Source organism: Leptinotarsa decemlineata, unplaced genomic scaffold (genome assembly GCF_025532065.1).
Source record: "Leptinotarsa decemlineata unplaced genomic scaffold, Ldec_3_MD MMD2_tig00026361_RagTag_RagTag, whole genome shotgun sequence".
Classification (NCBI taxonomy): Eukaryota; Metazoa; Arthropoda; class Insecta; order Coleoptera; family Chrysomelidae; genus Leptinotarsa; species Leptinotarsa decemlineata.
In genome coordinates this window covers 8,412,561-8,437,769 of record NW_027412704.1, presented here as the reverse complement: position 1 = coordinate 8,437,769, position 25,209 = coordinate 8,412,561, and the positions used below count along the sequence as shown (strand labels likewise).

General features: G+C 36.2%; 1 protein-coding gene across 4 annotated transcripts in view; it reads left to right on the top strand.

Annotated features, from left to right (window-relative positions):
• The window catches only part of Ptl (prothoraxless), a 491,222-nt gene that overhangs the window by 19,334 nt on the left and 446,679 nt on the right, over positions 1 to 25,209 (top strand). For 2 of the 4 annotated variants that reach the window (XM_074185108.1, XM_074185115.1), the window contains exon 1: positions 7,955 to 8,191. The exons of the other annotated variants lie outside the window; for them this stretch is intronic. The gene's annotated coding sequence lies outside the window, so the exon portion shown is untranslated. Of the gene's footprint in view, positions 1 to 7,954; positions 8,192 to 25,209 lie in introns of those variants that run through there. 4 annotated transcript variants of the gene reach the window in all.

Sequence of the window (25,209 nt, the reverse complement as noted above, 5' to 3'; positions counted from 1 at the left end):
ATTGATGATAACCCCATAAATATTGGTCCATAATACCATATAAGAAACAAGCAATGTTATTACTCAATGATTCCAGCATTTTTACCTCAAGAAACCATTAACATTCTTCTAAACTTACCTCAAAATTTTCACCCCAGTTACACTCACTATTCCAGTCCAGTCCTGTCCCGCCGCAGACGCAAATTTTAAGTAAGCTACCGGACGGATGATAAGCGATAAGAATCCCCTAATTACCCGGCAGGGAAGCTCTATTCTGGATAGTGCTGAAAGAGTTCTGATGATACCAACAATTGTTCCGCAAGTAAAGGGAATTGGCTCGTAATGGAGTGTTTACCAGCGCACAGTGGGTCGTAATTTCGACTCATTTGTGTAGAAATGGTCGCGTAATAATAACGGTTATGGTTATTGGCCACCTGTTTAGAGACTTGTGACGGACGGACGGGTCCCATTCAAGCCGCGGTTTTATGGACTCCGACGATCGAACGTTGATTCTTTGGTATCTAATATAGTTCATTTTTTCCAGTAGAACTTGGAAAAGTATCAGTGGCGGGTATGATATAGTGTTGGGAAATATTAATGAATTTTTAACTGTCGAAATTATTGAGGCAACTAACTCATTTTCAATAACCAAACGAATATTGACTTGTGAGTCACAATATTGTATTTTGCGTCACAATACTGTATTGTGGCACTTGACGCCTGTATTGTGACGCCTGAAGATGCTATTGTATAGCGAAACACGTAAACTGTCACGTAAAAATCTCACATTAGAGTGTTTTTGAATACGTTGAACATTTAATTATGAATAATCTTTTGATTCGGCCCGTATTTCGATTGACTTATCTGAACAAAAAGTGCTCATAGCAATTCAACTATAATGAAAGATATATAACTTCTTTGATAATGTCTACCGTATTCGTAGACGAAACGTTGGACATAATAACCTGCAGACCACGATCAACAAACCCGGACAAAGTCAACTATAATAGTTAGACATATAACCACGCCGGAATTTCTTGTAAGTAATGATGAGTAGCCTATAAACTTGTGTGGGGTCTTTCTACAGGGATTTCCGAACTTTACAACTAATAACAGGCATCTTGTTGCAGCTACATCTGTCAAATTCGTTGTCATTTATTATGGGTGTTTTGTTCGGGCAACGTACCGCGCGTTCCACCCATTTTATGGCCGCTACAATCGTCCTGCTGAGTGGACTGTTTGAAATGTGGTGGATAAATTCGTGTCCAAAGGGTTAATTAATAATCGACCAACACGCGGACGAAACGCAAATTCTGCTGAAAACATGAATTTCGCGTCGCTCACAAAAACCTGGCAGTTGGCTCCATGGCCCATTGTCGAATTTGGGATGGTACCAATCCACATGGGATTCAAGCGTGTCTAATAAATTCCGAAAAAGTCACTGTTTCCTGTGGATTTTTGGCTGGCTTTGTTTTATTTCAATTCAAAGATAGGAAGCGCCTAATAGAAGACCCCATATGTAACATCCTTTCTCTGTGTTTGTTCATCAGCCAAAAATGCTTTGTTTTATATGTCAGGTTTAGTATTGTTGCCTTGAAGTGGAATATAGAGGACTGAACTCGTTCGACGGTCGATGTCGAAGCTTGGCTTTATAACCGCCTTCGGGAGCCTCGTTTATCTTTAATATACGAGAATTCAGTTCTTGTTCTTTTTAGGTAAGGTAAGTGGTTTAGTCTAGCACTATTAGCACTATTGATGATACCTGGGCGAGTCGAAACAGCGCTTTATGGTGTTGGGTTACGAGTTCTTCTATTTGCCAGGAAAGCTGCAGTGAAAAGAGAGGACAGAATCTCGTTTGGCGATCGATGTCAAGTCTTGGCTTCGCAAATGATAGCCTTTGGGAGCCTCGTTTGTCTTGTCTATCCTATAGATGGTGTCTTACATAGGTTCTATGACTGGACTACAAATGCAGCTGTTTTCAAAGAGAGTATTTGCTCTAGTTTCTTTAATTCATGATTTATTTTTGTTGAGTCCGTCAATTCTTTTTTGTGGATAACAAGAAACTAATTGATTTGGTTGTTACGCGTTGTTACGAATCCAGCAGTATTTTCAAAGAAGAAGGTGAGAAGATTTCCTTACAATATCCCTAAAATGTAATTCCATTTGCTGATAGTTGCAAATCAACAGATTTGAAATCAATTACTAGAAAAAAGAAACATAATTATCAAACACACTAATACCAAAATATTCATACGTTGCAGATCTCCATACTAGCCTGACTGTATGCTTCGTTATTCAACATTCACACAGCTTCTTTGAACTTTATATCAAATATGTGTACCTCTGTGAAAATAATCTTCGTTTCGAACCAACTGATGTTTGGACTCTGGTGGTTCCAAATATGCTTCGCTTCGCGATTTCATATTTGCTAGTGTTTTTCTTCTATTCGCATATGCAGACTTTCGACGGCGTAGATGCAATTCTTAGAGTCTTTCTCCGCGTACAGAGGGTTCACAGTCTTTCCCCCGTTCCCAGATCTGAACCAGGTTTTCAGATGTGATTCTTTCTATCCTCTCCGGCAGTTCTCTGGCGTAGGCTTTCCTTCTTTGCAGTGCTGTTGATCAATTCTAACAGAGGAACTATTTGAGATGATGAGGCGTAGTTGCCTTGCCAAGACTCCGCTTTGTTGGTCAGAGATTGAAAGCATGATTGATGAAAGTCTTAATGATTCCTCTCTTGGTAATTATGTATTGTCCTGAAAACCAAGTGATATCCCTAAGCAAGTAGGTAAGCTGACCCAAATGTTGAATTAGAAAATCGTGAATCGAAATGTTTTTCAAATTAGATTTGGGAATGCTGCACAATTTTTGAGCCTAAGCAAAACAACAAGTGTACATACTATAGACCAAGCATGCCATGAAACGCTTTTTCCACAAGACAATTTGACCTACCTCGGTGCCTAGTCCAGTAGCTTGAGTCTTTGAAGAGCAGAACAATTCAGAACCGACTCAATAACAGGGTTTTCTCAAGATTCTTGTATCACACAGTTTGGAGCCTCTGCAAAAATCTTCCTCTGATCGAAATGGTCTTCTCACATAGAGTAATTCTGAGATCGGTTGCATGCAAAATGTATTGAACGATTTCAACAACTTTGTGGCAAGTTTTACCGAAATACTTGTGTCTTATGACGGATCTATACACTTGGTTCTTGAACTAGATAAACCGACCTAGGTTCAACACATTCACTATTTGAAGGGCTGTGTTTGGTCTGGATTCCTGGCCATACTGGCCTGGAAAGCAATGAGGTGGGTGACTCCCTTGCAAAGAAGGGTGCTGCAAGCAAGCGGCTTGCATCCCCCTTCTTTGCTTCAAAGCTTGATACCAAACAGTTGTTGGACTACAGTAGGGATGAACTACGATGTCTAACAGGCCTTCTTACAGGTCATTGTCATTTGTATCATCTTATGAAGAGGCTCGGACTGTTGGAAGACAGTATGTGTCGCCTCTGTTTGGAAAATGATACAACAGCAGAGCACATACTTTGTGCCTGCCCCGCTGGGGACCCAAACAGGTTTTCAGAGTTGAGCAGAGCTGTACTCTTACCATCTGACCTGCAAGACCACTCACCATACAAACTAATCGGCTTCGTTAAGAAGCTGGGTTAATTTGGTCGAATGTGAATAGGTGTGAGTCACAATAAACCCTTGCGAGTTGCGGTGGAGGGTCGAATAGACCCACTCACTTTGAAGCTAACCTAACCTTTTCGAAGGGTACTTTAAAAGATGTTGAAGATCAATGTTGATTTAGTTCAGGCCGCTCATATTGAAGAGATTACAGAACCAGAACCAGTTTGCTGAAACTCATGAAATTGTGTTGAGTTAAGCGTCTGTGGTTCTCACTGTTCCTCATAGACTCAATGGTTTTGAGGAAGAACACCTTTATACTACGACTGAGTTGTTGTTTGTCGACAGTTCAAAAATGGTTTTGCAGGACCTTCAACATTGCTGTCTCTAGCAGATCTGCCGATTGGAGAACAAGATGGCACCATTTCCACATAAATAAAACATTTCGTTCTATCGAATACAATTAACGAAACTTTAATAAAATTCTTCTCGATACTCAGAGCAATTTTGTAGTGGATTTCAAGTTAGTTAAACTGTTTTTCATTGGAACAAAAACTGACAACAACTAAAATGGGCGCCAATGGATACCGTCATAAAAAGTATTTTGATAGTGATAAGTGTAGGTGTCTGTTTCGTTACGGAAGGTGTTCAGGTGAATGATAGCAATTTACTTAACGTATAATTAATAATTAAGAATGAATTTAAATGAGGGGGCTGGGAAAACGTGCTATTATACTAATCACAATAAGGTTTTTATGCTCATTAACGTAATGATTGTAGTCGTCGTTTCAACAAATATTTCCCTTCTGTTTTATCGTTCGATTGCAAGTTTTTACATACCTAATGTTTCCGTGTTGTTTTACAGCGAATCGGTAATACTCTTACTAGTATAATACGGTTATAAAATTCAGGGTATGAATTCTCTACCATGGAACGAAATTTCAAAATTTTGATGGTTGATAAATAAAATAAATTTCAACTTGGAACGTATTTGCAAAGACTTTAAGAGTATACAAAACCTAACAACACAGAAGAAAAAACAAAAAATGGCATTTACAAGATACCTTGTTCTTGTGGTAAAAGTTATATCGGTGAAACTTCAAGACCATTGAAAGTGTGTGAGAATGTTACTAGTTCTAGAAATTTGAGAAGGAAATCCAGGAAAGTAATAATATGTACACGAGATAGGTCAGAACGCTCTAAATTATAACAAGCTGTGTGAATTTTAGCCAGGATCATATGCAACGACGTTCAGGATGAAGATGTGTTACTAACTGTTCTTTCGTTGGTTATTTTGGTATGCATACCATTGCATTTTGAATTTATGAAGGCTACATTCCTTTCACCACATTCAGAAGAGGTTACGCACGATCAGAGTGACAAAAAAGTTCGAAAAGAACATTTGTTATCAAACCTTCATCTTCACTAACTTGGTTTTCGGTTCAGTGGAAAGTACGAGGGAGTTTTATTCCAAATTGAATGATGTCATGAAAATCAATTGGTATATTAGGTGAGATTAGGTTAGATTCAAAGTGAGTGAATATTTTGGACCCTCTATGTAAGCAGAAATGTGTTACTCCAAAAGTTGTACAAGAACGAGTATCTCGTATCTCGTTCTATTTGTATCAGTAGATGCAAATAGAACGAGAGGCAGTGACGGAGACAGCCAGGGATCGCCTCCCTACCTTGGACGCAGAAAATATTTAGTTATCGGAACTAAGCCAGTCCTACAATTTTGTTCATTACCAAACCGCAGCCGATCACCAGAGTCCTGAATGAGTCCATTCAAATTATTTAAATAAAAGAACTATCACTAATTCACTATCACTAACGTGTTGTTTTAGTGTTTAATGATCCGACCTAAACCCAGAAAACTCCATCCTCACATAACTACACCAGGTAATGTTGATATTTGGGTCTGACCCTTCTGGACCTGTACGTTAAGGAGGTTGCTTTAATGGCCATATTACGATTGCGCACGGCTGGTGTAAATCTCGAAATAGAAATGGGTCAATTAAGGCTGATCCTACGGCGAGAAGCGCTTATTGCGCAACCTCTGCTGCAAGCAACTAGGGATGCAATTGAATCCAGGTTTGTGTTGAATAATACAAATGAAACAGAACACAGTGCTACAAATGCAATACGCATATATACAGACGGCTCAAAAATCAAAGAAGGCTCAGAATGTGGAGCGTACTCCAGATCACTAAGCCTAAGGATCAAGTGGGGAATGAGAAAAAATACCAGCGTGGTCCAAATAGAACTGGCTGGTATCTCAATCGCCACAAAAGAAATAACAAGGAAAGGAATTTCTGGCAAAAAAATAACAATCTGCACTGACAGCAGACAAGCCCTATTAGCCTTGAACAGACAACGTGTTACCTCAGGGCTAGTACTAGATTTAGCCAAAGCCTCGGTTGATGATAATGTTATCCTGAGGTGTGTTAGAGGACAGGATAGGAGTAAAGGTAATCACATTGCCGGCTCTTCAGCCAAGGAAGCGGCTGGACTAAGAATTTCTGGACCCAGTAGCACCTACGGCCTGATGACTTCGACAATTGCGGAACCAGCCAAATGTTACACGCATGCTCAATTCCTAAAGAGATGGGATGGAATCAAAGGATGCAATCTTGCCAGGATCACCTTGGGCGACCTTGGGAAGCTGGCGCCCAAGAAATATCTGGCGATGACCAGGAAAAATCTACGCTTAATAGTAGGAATTCTGACTGGCCACTGTCAACTAAGGAAACACCTCCGTAATATGGGGCTAGTGGTCACATATCAATGTACAATGGGTCACATATGGCCTTAGTGCTGTGGGCTTACACTCACCCTCCCTACTCCCTACAGAGTAAAGACTACTAATCTAATAACCTGTTTTTAATAAACTTTCAAATTGCGTTTACGTGGTACACGAAAATTATAGAACAAGCAGTATAATGAACCATAACGCACTTAGTGATATTGGAAAAAGCGTGTAAAACAATGAAATGAAATCACAACAATGTATGTAATTAACTCCAATAATTTTCAGTTACGTATTTCCTATATAATCGTATAAGGTATTATTCATGAATAATTACTTATAATTTTTTGTAGAGGAATGTAAAAAAGATTAATAAAAAAGTATTCGAGAAAAAACAATTATTTAACTTTTGTTTGAAGGTAGTTGACAATGTTTCGTGGTGAATTTCATTAGTGCGGACTTCCATTGTCTAATATGATATAAATTGATTTGAAATCCTTCCCGATAATATAATCCTCTGATGTAGGGAAGTACAAGTACTGATTGTGGCGGCTTCTCTTCCTTGTGTTATCAAAGGTATAGGCAAATCTTCACCGACAAATAGAAGAAAGAATTAGAAAGATACATACTTATGGCTTCACTTTCAATGAAAATATTCATTCGAATATCTTTCATACCCCTCAATCACTAATGTGACTACTTGCCCCAGATACTGTGACAACCATCTCCGGCCCGGTGTTAAAAGTCGAACTTTTTATTTTCCATAAGGATTGTTATATTTCCTCTATGGATGATGTTGGAGAGAAAAATAATATTTTTTTAAATGAGTATAAAATGAGTATAAAATCAATTACATAAAAAACGCTGAACTATTAGTTTTTGCTTCCGCCAAGGCTGCTACGATTTACCTACTATGTTTATATAGTGTACAATATATTGACTGAGAATAAGGAATACAATACGTGACAAATTCTATCTATTGATAAAAAAATATCATTGATAATTTATAAAAAGGATACTGAAAAACTGAAAATGCAATAGACAAAAAATGTGACGTCCAACCCCAGTCTCCCCCATTGCTGAAGTTCTGGTGATAACGAAAACTGTTTGTTTTCGGAGAACTTATCAAAATACAAATCTGAAAGAGACATATTTTTGAATCTACACATTTTTTCAAGGGTTTTTAATTGAATGAAGTATAAATGAAGTACAGCCATACATTTGAAAAATGTGTAACTATCAGATCCTTCCATAACAACCAATGAAGTATTTTTCATTTAAAATCATTGTTGAGTTGTTCTCCGTGAATTTTGTTAAATAGCAACAAAGCTTCAAAGTGACCAGCAGCCAACAGAGCCATCGAAAACAACAGAAATTTTTTACAATTTTTACCGTCGCTAGCAGACATAATAAATCATCACCTTACTCTCAACTCAAAATAAAAGAAACATTTTTTATGGTAATATCCAATATCAGACATGAAACTAACGGAGAAAAACAAAAAAATCAATTCTTGCCGTGTTCCCGTTTCCACTGGAACGAGAAATTTCCCATATTAAAATAATGGCGTGTTGATCAAGTGTATTTATGAGTCAGTTTCAAGTTGATTGTGGTCGAGAAAGGTTCGTTGCAGTTTCGTTCAAGTTCCGATAATTCATAACCAGCCCATTGTCGATTCAATGAAAAAAATTAAAAACTGTTTTCAACGAGTCCGATTCCAGTTTTTTCGTCGAAGAAGAGCGAGTGGTAGTTATTTGTCGGCAATTAGATCAGTTTGTGCGCGCCAAAAAAAACGAGGTTACGTTTCAATTGGGTGTTGATTACCACGGATTATCCAGCTGAGGTAAGTTTTTTCTGTTGCAGAATACTTGACTTCATATTTATGTAGTAAACAGTTTCAGGAAGAATAACATTAAAATCTTATCCGTCGGATAATATAGTTGTGGCGTGCAACTACGGTAATTTCTCGTCGGGTTAAACTTGGGTTAAGAAATCCAAAGTATTCATTTCTAGAATAATTGTTCGTTTAAGAATATTTCCAAGGTTTATAGTTTGAAATTATTCCATTCCCACAGAGGAATGATTTATTTTAGTGATGAAAAAGTTGTTGTGATTCTCTAAAATCAAATTGAAAAATATCCGATTTTGAAACTGTTTTATTATATCCATTCAACGTTTATTCATTTATTCAAGACAGTCTTATAGCAGTACCTAACCGATAATTTCATTCAATAATGTTAACAGATACTCAAATACTTAACTTATGTTAAAAGCGCTGTATAAAATAGATGCATTATGTGAGGTTAGGTTCAGACAATAAAATGCTTTCTCAGAAATTTTTTGTTAAGAGATGTGTTCTACTTCTACTCATACATTTTATTCAACTAGGCCATATTTTTTACATATACACATTTGGTTTGTGATGCACTGTTTGTAATGGTGATTACCAGAAAAAATCCATTAGGAATAATTGTTAAATTGAAAAAAAGGTCATATTTTTTACAAACACACATTTGGTTTGTGATGCACTGTTTGTAATGATGATTACCAGAAAAAATACTTTAGGAATTGTTCAATTGAATTTCTTACACTGTTTACTCAAGATTTTTTAATGCAATCTGCCCAATGGGGATAAATTGTACTCCAATAATAACAATATTTTCCACCATTGACAAATTACTTTGTTCAGAAATAGTCAAATAATCATTATAAAATTGTCTTAATTATCTTGAATTGATTTTACAATGTTGCCTTATGTAATAGACAGGTAAATCTGAATCACCACCGTTATTCATAATATTATTATTATGTTTACTCATTTCTACACTCTCATAGGCATTTAGATGCCTATGTCTAACTAATCTCAATGAGCTAAAATCTATGGAATGGTTTTGTTGCAAAATATGATAGGCGACTGCTGATTTTTCTGGTCGTCCATATTTTAGGTATGCTGAGTGTTTCTTATATCTTAACAGATCTTTTAGTCTGTCCATAATTTTTTGCATCGAAGTCCTTACATTTAATTTCGTAAATTCCAGCCGTTTCCGAATTCTCGTAATTCCTTGTAATTTTTCTCGTAAACTAAGCGATCCCATTGATCAAAATACTGCAAATCTCTCAACATTTCCAGTGATCTGTCATCAGTATTAACATCTAAGTGTCGCTGTCTTTGTCTTCATTGAACTGTGTGCCCCATGAATTTACTGGTCTTATATCTTGGATCGATAATGTAGCTAATTGTCAAGATCTGGGTCAGAAAATATCGTCCATTTTTTCTACCACAATCGCTACATTATATGTTGAAATTGGAAAAAATACAGAGCAAAACATATAAAGATCAGGAAAATAGGAAATTGAAATGTATGTGTTTTAGATAATAGCGTCTTCTAATTGGATGATATGGTTATCCAACATGTCCATCATTTGCTCACGAAAATAAGTTCTTTTATCAAAATCGTCTTCCATGAGCTCCTGAGTAGGTATCATTTTATAGGAATGCATTTAATTTTCTTTTAATATGTTTACTATCGTTGTTTGGCTAACATTTAATGTAGTGGATGCCTGTCTACTCGATGTATGGAGGTTTTCCTCAAACTCAAGCATCACATCTAGTTTTAGTTCATAAATCATTGCACTGGAAGCTGCTTTTTTTATCTGCCCCACATGACCAAGCTCGCGAAACTGTTTCTCTATTTTGCTTATTATTCCTTGAGATATGGGCGGTAAATTAGGAAATTTCTCATGAAATAGACGAGCTACTTCCTGTTGAGTTCGGGTTTCATCTCCTTAACCAATCATTTGTAAAACTGTTATTTTATGCATAACCATTTGTCAGACTTGAAGTTAACAAAATTTAAACTTCAATTAAAATACTGACAACTAATGTTGTAACACACAAAACAAGTTCTCAAGGCGTTTTAAACTAACGTTGCCACGGAAATTATTTACAATTTTTAAAGGATACTATCTAAAAAGAATGTTGCTATGGTTTTTGCTTACTTTAATATTATTAATACGTCAACGTGAAATAAGTTTTGAGTGTGTTTTATCAAATTTCGGTAACCACATGATTTTAGTTTATTTTATCTTAATTGTTGTAATAATTTTGAAAGCGATAACATTTTTGAATATAGAATGAAGATACCTTTCAAATGATATATCACAAACATATACTTCCCGTTAAAAAAATTGGAGGTTGTACCTGTCATTCGAAGGGGTTTAACGGTGGGGGTGGCATTTTTAGGTTGAAGAATGTTAAATTATAATTTACATTTGGTGTGTTTCGGAATTTTTTTTAATATGTACAGTAACCGAAATGACGAATTCATTCCATTCAGCTTTTACACACTGTATATACGGGGTGTTCCTTAAACACATGCTAATATTTAAGGAGGTAATTCTTAGACCCATTTTAATAAAAAAACTTTCTATGGACGTATGTCCTAAGCGCCTTAACTTTTGAGATACAGGGTGGCAAAGTTTTCAAAAATAATCAGTTTTTTAATAATAACTGAGATAATTTTGTAGACATCTTTGGCATATTTGGTACATATGTTCCATGCCTCAAGGAGCATTTTCTGATGTACACAAATTTGTATTTTTTCAAACAGTGGCATCCCTACGGGTTTCGCATTGAATATTTTTGGGGAAAAAGTACTACGCCAATGCTTTCTTTTCAAAATAAAATCATTTTTAAAATACTCATTTATTTTTGAGAAAATTTGATCTCTTGGTATTTCTTTGTCCGACGCATGATTTCCACTCAAAAAAATAAAAATCGGCAGAAAGCAAATTGAGAAATTAGATCAATTCTAAAATGAATGAGAATCTGAAAATTGCTTCATAACGCATTACCAATTCCCTAATAATATTTGAAAACATAATCTGCAAAAAAATAAATTTTTCACAAAAACGAGTTTTATTTTATTTTGTGACAGTAAGTCTTAACGAATAGCACAAATTTGTTAATTAGTAATAATACCAAAACTGATTATAAAAATTGTTGGAAGTGGCCACTTGCACTTAGTATGCATGCTTCCGCCCTTCTACGCATGGAATTACGCACCCGTTCAAATATTCCCGGCGTATTTCGTATAGTTTCACACGAGGCAACTATTCGCTCTCTTAAATCTTCTAAAGTATCAGCGGGAGTTTTATACACAAGAGTTTTAAGGTGACCCCATAAAAAAAAAATCTAAACTGTTGAGATCGGGGGATCTTGCTGGCCATTGCTGAGGTCCTCCGCGACCTATCCAACGATTAGGATAAACTGTATTTAAATGGTTTCGGACAATTACACTGAAATGGGCAGGGGCGTCATCGTGCATGTACCATATTCGATTCCTTAACACAAGTGGCACATCTTCCAAAAACCCAGGTAAGTCTTCTTCGAGAAAGTGTGAATAAGAACGACCATCAAGGCGCCCTGGTAGAAAAAATGGGCCTATTAGATGATCACCTATAATTCCTGCCCATACATTAACCGAAAATTGGTGTTGAAAATGGGTTTCGGTTATTGCATGGGGATTTTCTTCAGCCCACACATGATTGTTATGGAAATTTTGAATGGCATCTCGAGAAAAATTTGCTTCGTCTGTGAACAAAATTTGTGTCTCAAACTGCGGAGTGCAATACTTTGTAGATACCACTGACTGAAGTTCACACGCTTTGGAAAATCTCTGGGTAGTAATGCCTGCACTCTTGAAATATGGTATGGGTATAACAAAAAATCAACCAAAATACGCCAACAATTTGATGACAAATATCCAGAGTTCTAGCGATCTTCCTCGTACTCGTCTCAGGATGTTCCTCAATTTCTTGCAGCACCGCTTCCTCAATTTCAGGAGTTCTTACTACACGAGGTCTACCTTCCGGAGTCCCTTTCTTGAAACTACCAGTTTCCCCAAGTCGACGATGAATATTTGAAAAGGTTCGGCTATCTGGTAAGGCACGATTAGGATATCTTTCCTGATAAATGCGCCTGGCTTCTGTTGCATTACCATCGGCAAGGCCATATACGTAATTCATTTGCGCCATTTCCGCATTCGTATAATTTACCATATTTACTGATATTCAGAAAAACAGTGGACTACCAAAATAACTTCCATAACACTTCAAAATCAATCAAAACGCGCTGTGACAGTTTTCAACACCAACACCTTACTTTAAACCAACATCAATATTAGCTACTGACGTTTGTACATACAGATAATTCGTTTTTTATTGCTATGGTGGGTACGCTGTTTTTTCTGCTTTTAATCTTTAAAAGAAATCACATATCGACAAACTCCATATTTCCAAGAGGTGCAGTAAATAAATTCTGCTTCACGTCATTTATTTCAGGATAACTAAATTTATGTTTTCAAAAATTATTAAGCGGTTCTGCGTTATGACGTAATTTTAATTGAGAACAGTGCATCTGACAACAAACAAATACCTTTTAGATCCTCAATTACTTTGCAACAAATCTGTTCTCTTAGTTTGCTTTCAGTCGATGCACGATACCGCATCAGATTTTTAAGGAATTTATCCTTAAGTAAAGCGATTTTTAATTTTTTGAGCGAAAGCCATGCGTCGGACAAAGAAAACCCAGCAAATCAAATGTGCTCAAAAATGTATGGAGATTTTAAAAATAATTTTTAATTCAAGATAAAGCAGTGGCGTAGTATTTTTTTCGCCAAAAATATACATTTCAAAACTCGTACGTAAGTCACTGGCAGAGAAAATTAAGAAAATTTTACATCAGAAAATGCGCCTTGAGGCATGGAACATATGTACCAGATATGCCAAAGATGTCTACAAAATTATCTCAGTTATTATTAAAAAACTGATTATTTTTGAAAACTTTGCCACCCTGTATCTCAAAAGTTAAGGCGTTTAGGACATACTTTCATAGGACGTTTTTTCCTTAAAATGGGTCTAAGAATTACCTCCTTTAATATTAGCATGTGTTTAATGAACACCCTGTATATAGGTTTAATTCTACATCTAGATCCCTATGCATACAGTACTCAAAAAACTAAATTCTCGACTTTCCAAGTCTTCATATATCAATTGCATGAACTGGTGATAATGAAGAATTGAACTATCATGTATGTTCGGGTTAGCCACTGAGACGATTCTAAGATGGTTCAAAATAATTACAAAACAAGTTATTCAGAATGGACTCTCACATATTGAGTGCGCTGAATGAGTCACGTTCCCACAATAGGGTTACCCTCTAGCTTAGATACCCGGACACGAAGGACAAAAGGGTAATGAGGAGGTCGATACTTCAGCCCTGCATCCAAGGCCATGACAGGTCCAGAAACCTTCTGGGGGCTGACGAAGACAAGTATAAAAATATCTATCAATTCGTGGTGCAAGGCAAATCGCTGAATTGGTAAAACAGGCTTCCAGGAATGGGGCATGCAGGAAAGTTCATAGAGGAACCTTCGCCCAAATTCACGTAAGACTTGCTAAACCACAACCGCAAGGTTGTAAGGATAGTGGTAGATCTACTAACGGGTATTGACGGTTGATAAAACATATGAACATCATGAGCTAGGCGGAAGAAAGTCCATGCAGGTTCTGACAGGAGGAAGAAGATACCGCACCACACGTGCTTGGTGAATGCGCACCTCAGCAAGACTAAGAAATGGAGGATGCGAAAATGAAAAAACAGAGGGTATAAGGTATATGAAGGAGCCAATGGCAAGGCTTTGGAGTTTTGTTAAAGAGATCATGCTATCTAAAGAGCTGTGATAACCAAGGAGCTTCACAAACCCAATAGATCTGCAGCGGTCGCAGGGAAACAGGACACAAAGTGGTTTCCCTACCAATCTAATCTAATATTAGGATTCGACACTAGGACGATTCTATGAAGGTTCAACTGGTCATTCGGAATGAACTCGCTTATACGCGAGTTCAACTTAGGTTGAACCTTAGAGGTTCACTACAAGTTTGTTCTGGTTCTACTAAATTCAGGTTCTAGGACTTCAGGATCATGCGTAGTTGATAAAGAGCGTTCTGGTTTATTGAGTATAATTTCGGATTAACGAATGCTCTGTCCTGGTTTCGAATGTAAAATGATCCTAAACTGTCTTGAACAGTCACGAATCGTTCTTGCTCTCGAGGCTAAACTGTTGAGAACGGTTACCGTTGCTCATGCGCATTCATGTGGAAATTTGTTTGGGCTATTTTCTAGGATGTTTTTTTAATTATTTGATTTAAATAATTGATGATTGAGGTTAGATAACATTTGAACTGACTATAAAGATACCCTACATAACAAAATGGACATGATCAACAGTATTTTCTCGTCTTCATCTCTTCACATACACGGTAGGTGGCACAGTGGTCTCCTCAAAATGCGTTCTAGTTTAACCAAGTGCCCGAGACTATTTCAGACTGTTTGAGATGTTTCGGATGTTAGAACCAGAACAAACCTTGTGTGTAGCAACTGTTGTTCACAAACAGCGTTGCCATATCCTTACATTCCACCTCTTTATCCCTACGAAACAAGCCGGGCGGTGAACTTATGACATAGTATTGTTTGCTCTTGAATATTTGTTAGTTTATTTTATTTATTTATTTTATTCGTAATACAATACTCTACAGGACAGCCCAATTACAGAGCAGGAAATAACAGAGTATAATGAATACATCTCAAACAAGTGACTGTAAAGTCTACAAACACTACAAACAATACAAACAAGTGACTATAAAGACTACACATTTTCTATTTATTATAGGTGACAAAACAATTATTTTAGAAAGTGGGATTTTATATTTGACAATTTGCAACTAAATATATCTAAATTATCGCTAACAGAATTTGTCAGTTTACACATGGTGTGGATCGGAGAATTCTCCAGAACATTTGTGCGAGATGTTTTTATATAGAAAGTACTCGGGTATCTGGAACAGATGCAAATATTAATGCAAATATTAAACTTTTCCAGTAATGTTGGGCAGTCAACTATGTTTTTGATAATTTTATAGTTAGTGCAACACTATAATATTCACGCCTTTTTTCGAGACTGCAAAAGTTATGCATTTGTAGCAATTCAGAGGGGGTTGTTCTTTTTGGAGGATAAATGCCATCGGTTTTTAGGCTTAGCAGTTTTGAAAATCGTCGTTGAATTGCTTCTGTTCTATCAATGTGATATTGATGAAAGGGGCTCCACACAACTGACGCGTATTCTAACTTTGATCTTATGAAAGCATAGAATAAAGTTTTTAAGGTCGAAGTTTCTTTGAAATCACTTCTGCTGCGTGCAATTCATCCGTACAAATGATAGTGCAGTGTCAAATGTGACGCCAAGATCAGTAAATGTTTTTGGTCTCACCAGGGAAACGTTTTCTATTGAATAATCTTTAACATCTGCAATATCATTAATGAATATATTGTAGAGCAACGGTCCCAGATTTGAACCTTGTGGAACACCGGAAGAAGCAGTATAGTCGGTAGATTTGAAACCATTTAGCTAAATATTTTGTTTTCGATCCCTTAGATAGGACTGAAAGAGTGCGATTAAGAATGGAGATAATCCAAAGGCTACTAGTTTGTTCAGTGGAATGCCATGGTCAAGCCTGTCGAAGGCCTTAGAAAAGTCTGTGTAAATAACATCAGTTTGGGTCCTATTGTCAATAGATTCAGCAGTATGTTGGGTTACAGTCAAAAGCTTAGTGATCGTTGAACGATTTTTCATAAAACCGTGTTGGTTTATACTTATATTGCAACTAACATGCCGATATATAAGTCGCCCCAGCAGAATCCCAAACACCTTTGCAAAGTTGCAAATAATAGAGATAGGCCGATAATTTGAAATATCTCGTCTATCTCCTTTCTTGAAAATGGGACAGACTTTTGATGATTTCCAGATCCTTGGTATTGTAGTCGATCTTAAGCAGATATTAATTAGTATAGATAGAGGACGAGCAAGCACAAGTGCACAATCTTTTAGTATGAAAGCTGGAATGTCATCTGCACCAGTGGTCTTTTTATGCTTCATCAAAACAAAGACACAACTTTCCAGCAGACTTTCAACCAAGCTCGATTAGAAATAGCCAGGATATCCCTCCGTTCCTCGCGGAAGTGGCAATAAATAAAAGCACAATAATCCACATTTGTCGCTAATAAATACGAATGGACAATATATTTATAAAGTGTACAAACGCGGAGGTAGACATAAATCTAGCGAATTGTAAGTGATCATTTATATGAACCAGCGTATACGTTTTCCGTATAGCAATAACAACGGCTCGATCGTCTCTCATCCGAGAACGGCTGTAAATTTACTTACCCGGGAGCAGGCAGCACATGGGCCCCCCTCACGTGAAGCCTCAATTAGACTATTTGCTTTAGCATTCATTTACGAGGATTTTACAAACTGCCGTCCGATTTATAGGTAGAGATTTGTCGCAGAAAATTTATATAAGTGTGAAATATATCGGAGGTGCATTATTGACTTTTTAATACGTTTGCGAACGCGGATTTATTTGTTTATCTGCGTCGCAAATCAGTCGGTGTACCCGCGGACCGGGTTTCATTAAGGCTGATCGAGTATCGAATTGGTTCAAGTTGGATGTCAGGAGCAATTTCGATGAAATATTGGGTTTAGAGGTGAATGGTGGCCTACAGTATTGAATTACAACATCACTAGCGAGTTTTACTGGACTACGAACGTTATTTACAATGGTGATTCTGGAGTTTGATTATTTGATTATGATTGGTGAGAGTAACAGTGAAAAATTTCTGCTGATATTAAAGTTTCGTCAAATTAATTTCTAATTCATTTAGGCAAATTATCACTTATATTGTTTCAACAATCTTACGATATGTAGATTTTATGATATACAGGCCGTATTTTTTAGCTGATACCACTATTTCTATTTCATCAGTTCGGACTTCCATTGTCTAATATAATTTAAATTGATTTGGAAACCCTGAAAAAACAATTGAAAAAATAATAAGATTAACCGAAAATAACAATTTTATTAATTGAAAAACTGAAATTACAAATAAATAACATACAAACATCAACCAAACAATTAAAAATTAAATTAAATTAAAAATTAAAATATTAATAAAAGCTGAAAAATGAAAATTAAAAAATTATTAACAGAAAATGAAACAAGTTATGTCACGACGTTTCGATTGTTAGTATCCACAATCGTCCTCGGGTGATAACAGTTCTGTATCTGTATCTGTATCTGTAAAGTAGGGAGGGTGAGTGTAAGCTCACGCACTTAGGCCACATGTGACCCATTGTACATCCTCCCGAGGAGTTGTCCTCCTAGGTCATCGTCCATCCTGTCCTTTCCAGGAAGGTGGACAGGTCGCTGGGAGACTCGCCGAACACGATAACTCCGGGCACTCGCACAGGACATGCCTGCCAGTCTCATCTTCCAGTTCACACATCCTGCATAGAGCTGTGTCCACTAGCCCCATATTATGTAGGTGTTTCCTTAGCTGACAGTGGCCAGTCAGAAATCCTACTGTAAGGCGTAGATTTTTCCTGGTCATCGCCAGATATTTCTTCGGCGCCAGCTTCCCAGGGTCGCCCAAGGTGATCCTGGCAAGGTTACATCCTTTGATTTCATCCCATCTCTTTAAAGATTGAACATGGGTGTAACATTTGACTAGTTCCGCAATTGTCGAAGTCATCAGGCCGTGGGTGCCACTGGGTCCTAAAATTCTTAGTCCAGCCGCTTCCTTGGCTAAAGAGTCGGCTATGCGATTACCTTTACTCCTGTCGAGCCCTTTAACCCACCTCAGGATAATGTTATTATCTACCGAGGCTTTGGCTAAATCTTGGTGGCACTCTAGTGCTAGCCCTGAAGTAACACGGTGTCTGTTCAAGGCTAATAGTGCTTGTCTGCTATCAGTGCAGATTGTTATGTTTTTGCCAGAAATTCTTTTCTTGGTTATTTCTTTTGTGGCGATTGAGATACCAGCCAGTTCTGTTTGGACCACGCTGGTATTTCTTCCCATTCCCCACTTAATCCTTAGGCTTAGTGATCTGGAGTACACTCCACATTCTTAGCCTTCTTTGGTTTTTGATCCATCTGTATAAATCCGTATTGCATTTGTAGCATCTGACTCTGTGTTCTGCTTAATTTGTATTTTGTAGGGTTTATTAAACACAAACCTGGGTTCAATTGCATCACTTGTTGCCTGCAGCAGAGGTTGCGCAGTAAGCGCTTCCTGCCATAGGCCCAGCCTCAATTGACCCATTCCTACTTCGAGGTTTACACCAGCCGTGCGCAATCGTACCATGGCCATTAACGCAACCTCTTTAACGTAGAGATCCAGAGGGGTCAGACCCGTGAATAATTCCATTGCCGCGGTTGGTGTTGTTCTCATGGCTCCTGTGATGTTTAATCAAGCCAGTCGCTGTATTTGATATAATTTTTGGATGGCCATTGCTTGTAGAACTTTCGGTCCCCATGCAATGGCTCCATACGTTAACATAGGTCTTATTATTGTAGATCCAGGTGACCACACGGGGTGAAAGACCCCATGCGCGTCCCACTGTCCTCCGACATTGCTCATAAGCCACGTATGCTCTTTTTGCTCTACTCTGTAGATGAGAGTTCCATGTTAGCTTCTTGTCGAGGATAGTACCAAGGTATTTCACCTCTTCAGAGAAGTTTAGTTTGCTTTTGAAGATTTCGGGAGGTTTTAAGCCTGTTAAACTTCTTTTCCTGGTGAAAAGGATTATCTCAGTCTTCTTGGGGGGTGATAACAGTTATCACCCGAGTTATGAAATCAATTTTTTGATATTTATTTTTCAGCTTCAATTATTATTTTAATTTTTATTTGTTTGGTTGTTATTTGTATGTTATTTATTTGTAATTTCAGTTTTTTGTTTAATAAAATTGTTATTTTTGGTTGATCTTATTAATTTTTTAATTATTATTTCAGGGTTTTCCAATCAATTTATATTATATTAGACAATGGAAGTCCGAACTGATGAAATACACCATGAAACATTGTCAACCACCTTCAAACAAACCACTATTGCTATCTCGGAAACGGTAGATCCTACATGGACTGTTAAGTGGAACAAAAGTTGCCTATTTAGGGATGCAACACACTGGTATTTTCAGATCTATAAAATCATCAACGGTTTCTGAGATATTTGCAAAAAACTGAAAATGACAGATTTTATTTTTTTGCTCTACCGTCTCCATTTTCAATAATATCAAAAAATTATAAAAAACCGTTTTGCTTCATTTCATGTGCTTTATAATCTGGTTGGACTCATGTTTCAATGCAACGTTTCGTTCATTGAATTCCATCATCAATATATGTTTTTTAAATACGGACCTGTATATTTTTTAATACATTTTCGTAGTCATTATAATTACAAATTCGTCGACATATCACAACATATGTATTTCTCGACGTTTCTTCCTGAAACCACATCATCAATATTCTATCATTTAACTTTTTTTATTCAATGAGAAATCAAATATCAAACTATTGTTGTAACACATAGTTAACAGTATCGTTAATACATCACATTGAAAAAAAGACAGTTGCGAAAGAAAATGTAACGAAATAATAAATGCTAGAAAATGAACAACATAACGGAATGTATCACGTTACATTTTTAAAGTTACCGTCTCACGCGATATCGCATCATATGTTCAAATTGTCTTTCATCATTTCTAAAACAAATACTTGCTCTAAAATAGTGTTCTTGTCGCAGTTAGGAATCACACGTTAAAAGGTAAGACCTCGTTAGTCCTTAGCTCACACAAGTTTCTCAACTTCTGAGAGTTGTCGTTCGTATGGGGGCGGCAGCTGATTAACGGAAAAATATATTTTAAACAGATTTAAACAGTTCTTTAACATCTATGGAGTGATAGCGATGCAGGCACTGAATATTTCAATTCTTCAGTATTTTTAAAATTTGTTATGAATTCTTGATTTTTTATGAAGCCCCACAACGAAAAATCTAGAAGAGAAAGGTCCGGTGAACGTGGTGGCCATTCAATATGACCATTATTTCCTATCCACCTTCCTGGCATAATTGTATTGAGGAAATCTCTGCAGATGTAGTGGAGCGATGTAGTGGAGCTCCGTCGTGTTGGAAATACTCATATTTTCTTATGAGGCTAAACGCAAATCTTCTAAAATTAGAGTCCCTGATAAAAAATCCAAGTATAATTTTCCGGTCAGAGATGTTTAAAAAAGTGGGGGGGCCAATAATTTTATTATCAAGAACACCAAGCCATACGTTAACACCATATCTCTCTTGAAAATTGGTAACTCTATGTAAATATTCTTTTCTTGTCGCCAATGATAATGTATATTCCTGTTGAATCATTTTCCGTACAGACGTAGTGGATATGGCCAAATTATGAGCAATCCCCCTCAGAGATACTTCCTTTTTCTCCAATTTTTTATTTTCCATGAATACTAAATCAAATTGATGTCACTTTATTATTATTGTGAATCTTCTTTGAACTCACGTAAAACGCCGATTTCATTATCGCCACCACATTCAGTAACTGTACATTTTCTTTCAGAGGGTTTTTCAAAAAATCCATAATTCTGTTAAGTTTTTCGATTCGTTGAAAATATCTATCATTAGGTTGTCGTCGTTCAGGATACAATTCCTGATACATTGCCAGAGATTTGGTAGCATTCCTCAAACATCTCGAATACACAAAAAGCATATCCACTTTTTCGTCATAGGAAAAATTCATGTTTCTCCCTTAAAATCGCTCAACGATTTGAATAACTTTTATTTTGTGTGTGACAGTTAACGACATTCACATTCATGTATTTCATGGCTTACTTCAAAAAAGAAATTATCGCTTATCATGTTTCTCGTGAAAATCATCTATGACTTTTTCAATACAGTATTTTTATTAGTTAATTCTTGTTGATATCCTCATTTTCTGAACAGAAATTTTTGGGTAGCTACAAATTTTCAAAAGACATTTGGAAATTATGAATGGCTTGGTATTGATACAAAGATTTTTGGTCTCTCTTTTTCAAGACGACCCTGTCAGAAATTTAGTTGGATTTCAACGAATACAAATATTTATAATCTCAATGAACGACATTATCGACAGGAGAACTCTGGATTTCAGTAACATTCGGAAATTCTAGCTCTTAATAAAAATGATAATGATGATGTGGTTTCGGGAAGAAACGTCAGGAAATATAGATGTTGTGATATATCAACGAATTTGTAATTATAATGACTACGAAAATGTATGAAACAATATACAGGTCCGTATTTGAAAAACGTATATTGATGATGGAATTCAATGAACGAAACGTTGTATTGAAAAATGAGTTCACCCAGATTTTGAAGCACATAAAATGAAGCAAAAAGTTTCCCTGTCATTTTTTGATATTATTGAAAATGTAGGCGGTAGATCAAAAAAATGTAATCTGTCATTTTCAGTTTTTTGCAAATATCTCACAAATCGTGGATGATTTTATGGATCTGAAAATAGCATTGTATTGCATTCCTAAAAATGTAACTTTTGTTCCATTCAACCCTCCTTGTACTACCTACCGTTTCCGAGATAGCATTAGTGGTTTCAGCTTAAAAAAACGGCCTGTATAGTTGACAGTGTTTCTTGGTGGAATGCCAATTGAAGAAAAAATAACTGAATGCCTTTCAGTACCAGTCGAAAGTTCGAAGAGATCCATATCCTTCTTCAGGACTTTGGAATACCAATTCCCAAACCGGAATGGAAAAATTCAAATGGAAAATCATAGAACAGCGTGCTTTTAATGACTTGCGAAGAGATATCGCCATCAATATATTACCTGCAGACAAGGAGAATGCTACTAGTGTTATGGCCACTGAAGATCGGAAACTTTCTTCAGAAAGGGTATCAAACGTATCAAAAGAAAGTTTGTACTAGATCCTGTCGTATCAATGGGAAAGAAGGTGAACCAAGTTTTGGAAAATATGTCTCAATGACGCTCAAATGAATCCCCATTTTGCATCGTGGGCCCCCCTGCTATAATAATTTCACATATTTTCCATAGTTTCGATGACTTACTAATTGGATTTTATATATGGACTTATTTCATACATTAATTGATTGAACGATTAATTATTGTTACATTCTCAAACCAAATTAATTTCCTATTGAATCAACATACGAAAAACTTGTTCCAAAAATCACTATCTAAAAGGCAACGATAACTGCAGTAGTATGTATTAATAATACAACATCTATATCATTCGCCTAATAATGAGGTAATATCCATATAGGACAATAAATAATCCTCACCAGCAATTCATTAAAACAAATTGAGAACTATTCTCCATACCAAACCTGTCTCTTCACGAATCCATTCGTTTAAATCACTGTTTTAATGCCTAGCTGTCAATTATTTTGTTCGATTCCAATATTATAATTGAACATTTTATCGTTTGTTTGAATTTCAAAATTGTCCCCAGCTTCCGCTGTTTCATTACAGTCGATTATCAGTGGGTAATTATACAACTATATCTTCGACTGGTTTTACTTCCTTCATTTTGGTGTTCGTTGACCTATTTGGCTGCGTGAAAGAATTGATAATGTAATTTAAACATTGTAATTTATAAAACGATTGGATTGATCAGGAAAGCTGCTGATTTGAATACTGATTCTTTCGATTTGTATTTTGTTTCAATATTTTAGTGTAAGAAGCAAAATTTCGTTAATGATGAATAAGTAAAGTTCGTTAGATGGGATGAAATCGAAAGGGGTATGTTTGAAGGAGAGTTTAATTTTCAAGACAGAAAGTTTTTGGCTTTCTACTCATCATTTTCATTCAAAAAAATGGGAAATCTTCCAAAGAAATAAAAAAGTCAATCAATTTCAAAATAAACTCCCTACAAAGATGTGTAGTTCATGCAAAGAAGTAACTTTCAGACATAAACGGGAAGAAAAGGCCGTCTAGAAATAACTACTTTCAAATAAACATTGAATAGTATAAAAACATTGAATTGTACAAAAAATATTTTTCCTGTTCAGTTCGAAACACTATGGAAGTGAATCATCATTCATTCTTCAATCATTCATCATTCATTCATTCGTCATTCATGCATCATTCATCATTCATTCTTCAGTCATCCATCATTCATTCATCATTCATTCATCATTCATTCATCATTCATTCATCATCCATTCATCATTCATTCATTCATCATTCATTCATCATTCATTCATTCTTCATTCATTCATCATTCATTCATTCATCATTCATGCATCATTCATCATTCATTCATCATTCATTCTTCATTCATCCATCATTCATTCATCATTCATTCATCATTCATTCATCGTTCATTCATCATTCATTCATCGTTCATTCTATATGTATTCCATATATGAATATATGGAACATTCACTTATTTGATTCAATCCCAGCCAAAGGATTATTTCCTGAAATGTTCAGAGACTACACTGGTGAAATTGATTTTTTTGAAACCTTTTGCAAAAAATGTAATTATCTTTATACGAAAACTTATAAGGTCACTGGAATAATTCTGAATCAGTGAGTAATTAATTGACTAAATTGATGACTTACACTGAAAGACATTATCATCTAATACTGTGTAATGATATTACATGGTATTAGATGGATCAGCTCAGCTGAAGCACCGTCAAGGCTGGTAGCTGGTACTGCTGAAAAATCACACACGGTGTCAATTTTTATACGAACCAACCTCTATATTTTGCTTCCATAGAAAATCTATAAATATGCAAAAATACGTCAAACTCTGAATTGAATGGGTTATATTTTTAGGAAAGAAAGTTTTTGGAGTAGTAGAAAGCCAAAAACTTTCTTTCCCAAAAAACGTAAAACTCATTTTGAAGGGACACATTTTGTAGGCTAGTTTTCAAAATTTACATCAATCCTCTAGCAGGAGTCGACACACCTATAAAATGTTAAATGAAAATGGTGGTTAAGTGATACCTCTCTTCATAGGTCAGTCACCTACTTTTTCAAAAATACCACGTACTCAACCTTTCTTTTTAATAAAAAAAATTCTGTTTGAAATCTGTTTTTCCGTTAATCAGCTGTCGCCCCCATACAAACGACAACTCTCAGGAGTTGAGAAACTTGTACGACCTAAGAACTAACGAGGTCTTACCTTTTAACGTGCCATTCCTAATACATTTAAATAAATCAAATAAAACCATGAAGATATTCAACTATCAATTTATTGTGATGAAACAAAAAATGTCAAAATTAATCGACCTTGCCAAATGTTGTCAATCATTTACCAAACAGATATAAAGTCTACTGCCAAAGTCCTTCCTAACATTCTGAATAACTGCTGCACGAAGTTCTAATTATTCTTCTCTTCAAATCTTCCAAATCTTGACGGTGTGTTTTATAAATAATAGAATCTATATGTTCCATAGGAATGAATCTAGTGGCGATAAGTCGGGTGATCGTGGTGGCCAAACTATTACTCCTCTTTGACCAGTATCTAGCTAGTATCTAATTGGAAGAAAGAAGCGTGGTGGAGCTCCATCTTGTTGAAAAAATTGAGATCGTCTTGCAAAATCATGTTACCGAGTTGTGACTAGTTGTTATTGAGGAGTCTACTATTTCGTCAAATAGATTGAAGTGGAGCTCAGTTAGATGGACGTGAACGCATATAACATACAGACAAGACACTTTATATCAATGATAATGATAATAATAATAATAATAAATCCGCAGACTCTATCCAGACCACCCTATCAAGATGGTTGTTCAGATTATTGGAGTAAATAAATAAAATAAATGAATAAATGATTCTCGTACCCAATGATCACTTACCCCATGGTGTGGGGAGTGGTCGTTGGTTGATAATGCTGGAGCGCCCTCCCGAATGTATCGGGGCTTCGGGGGAT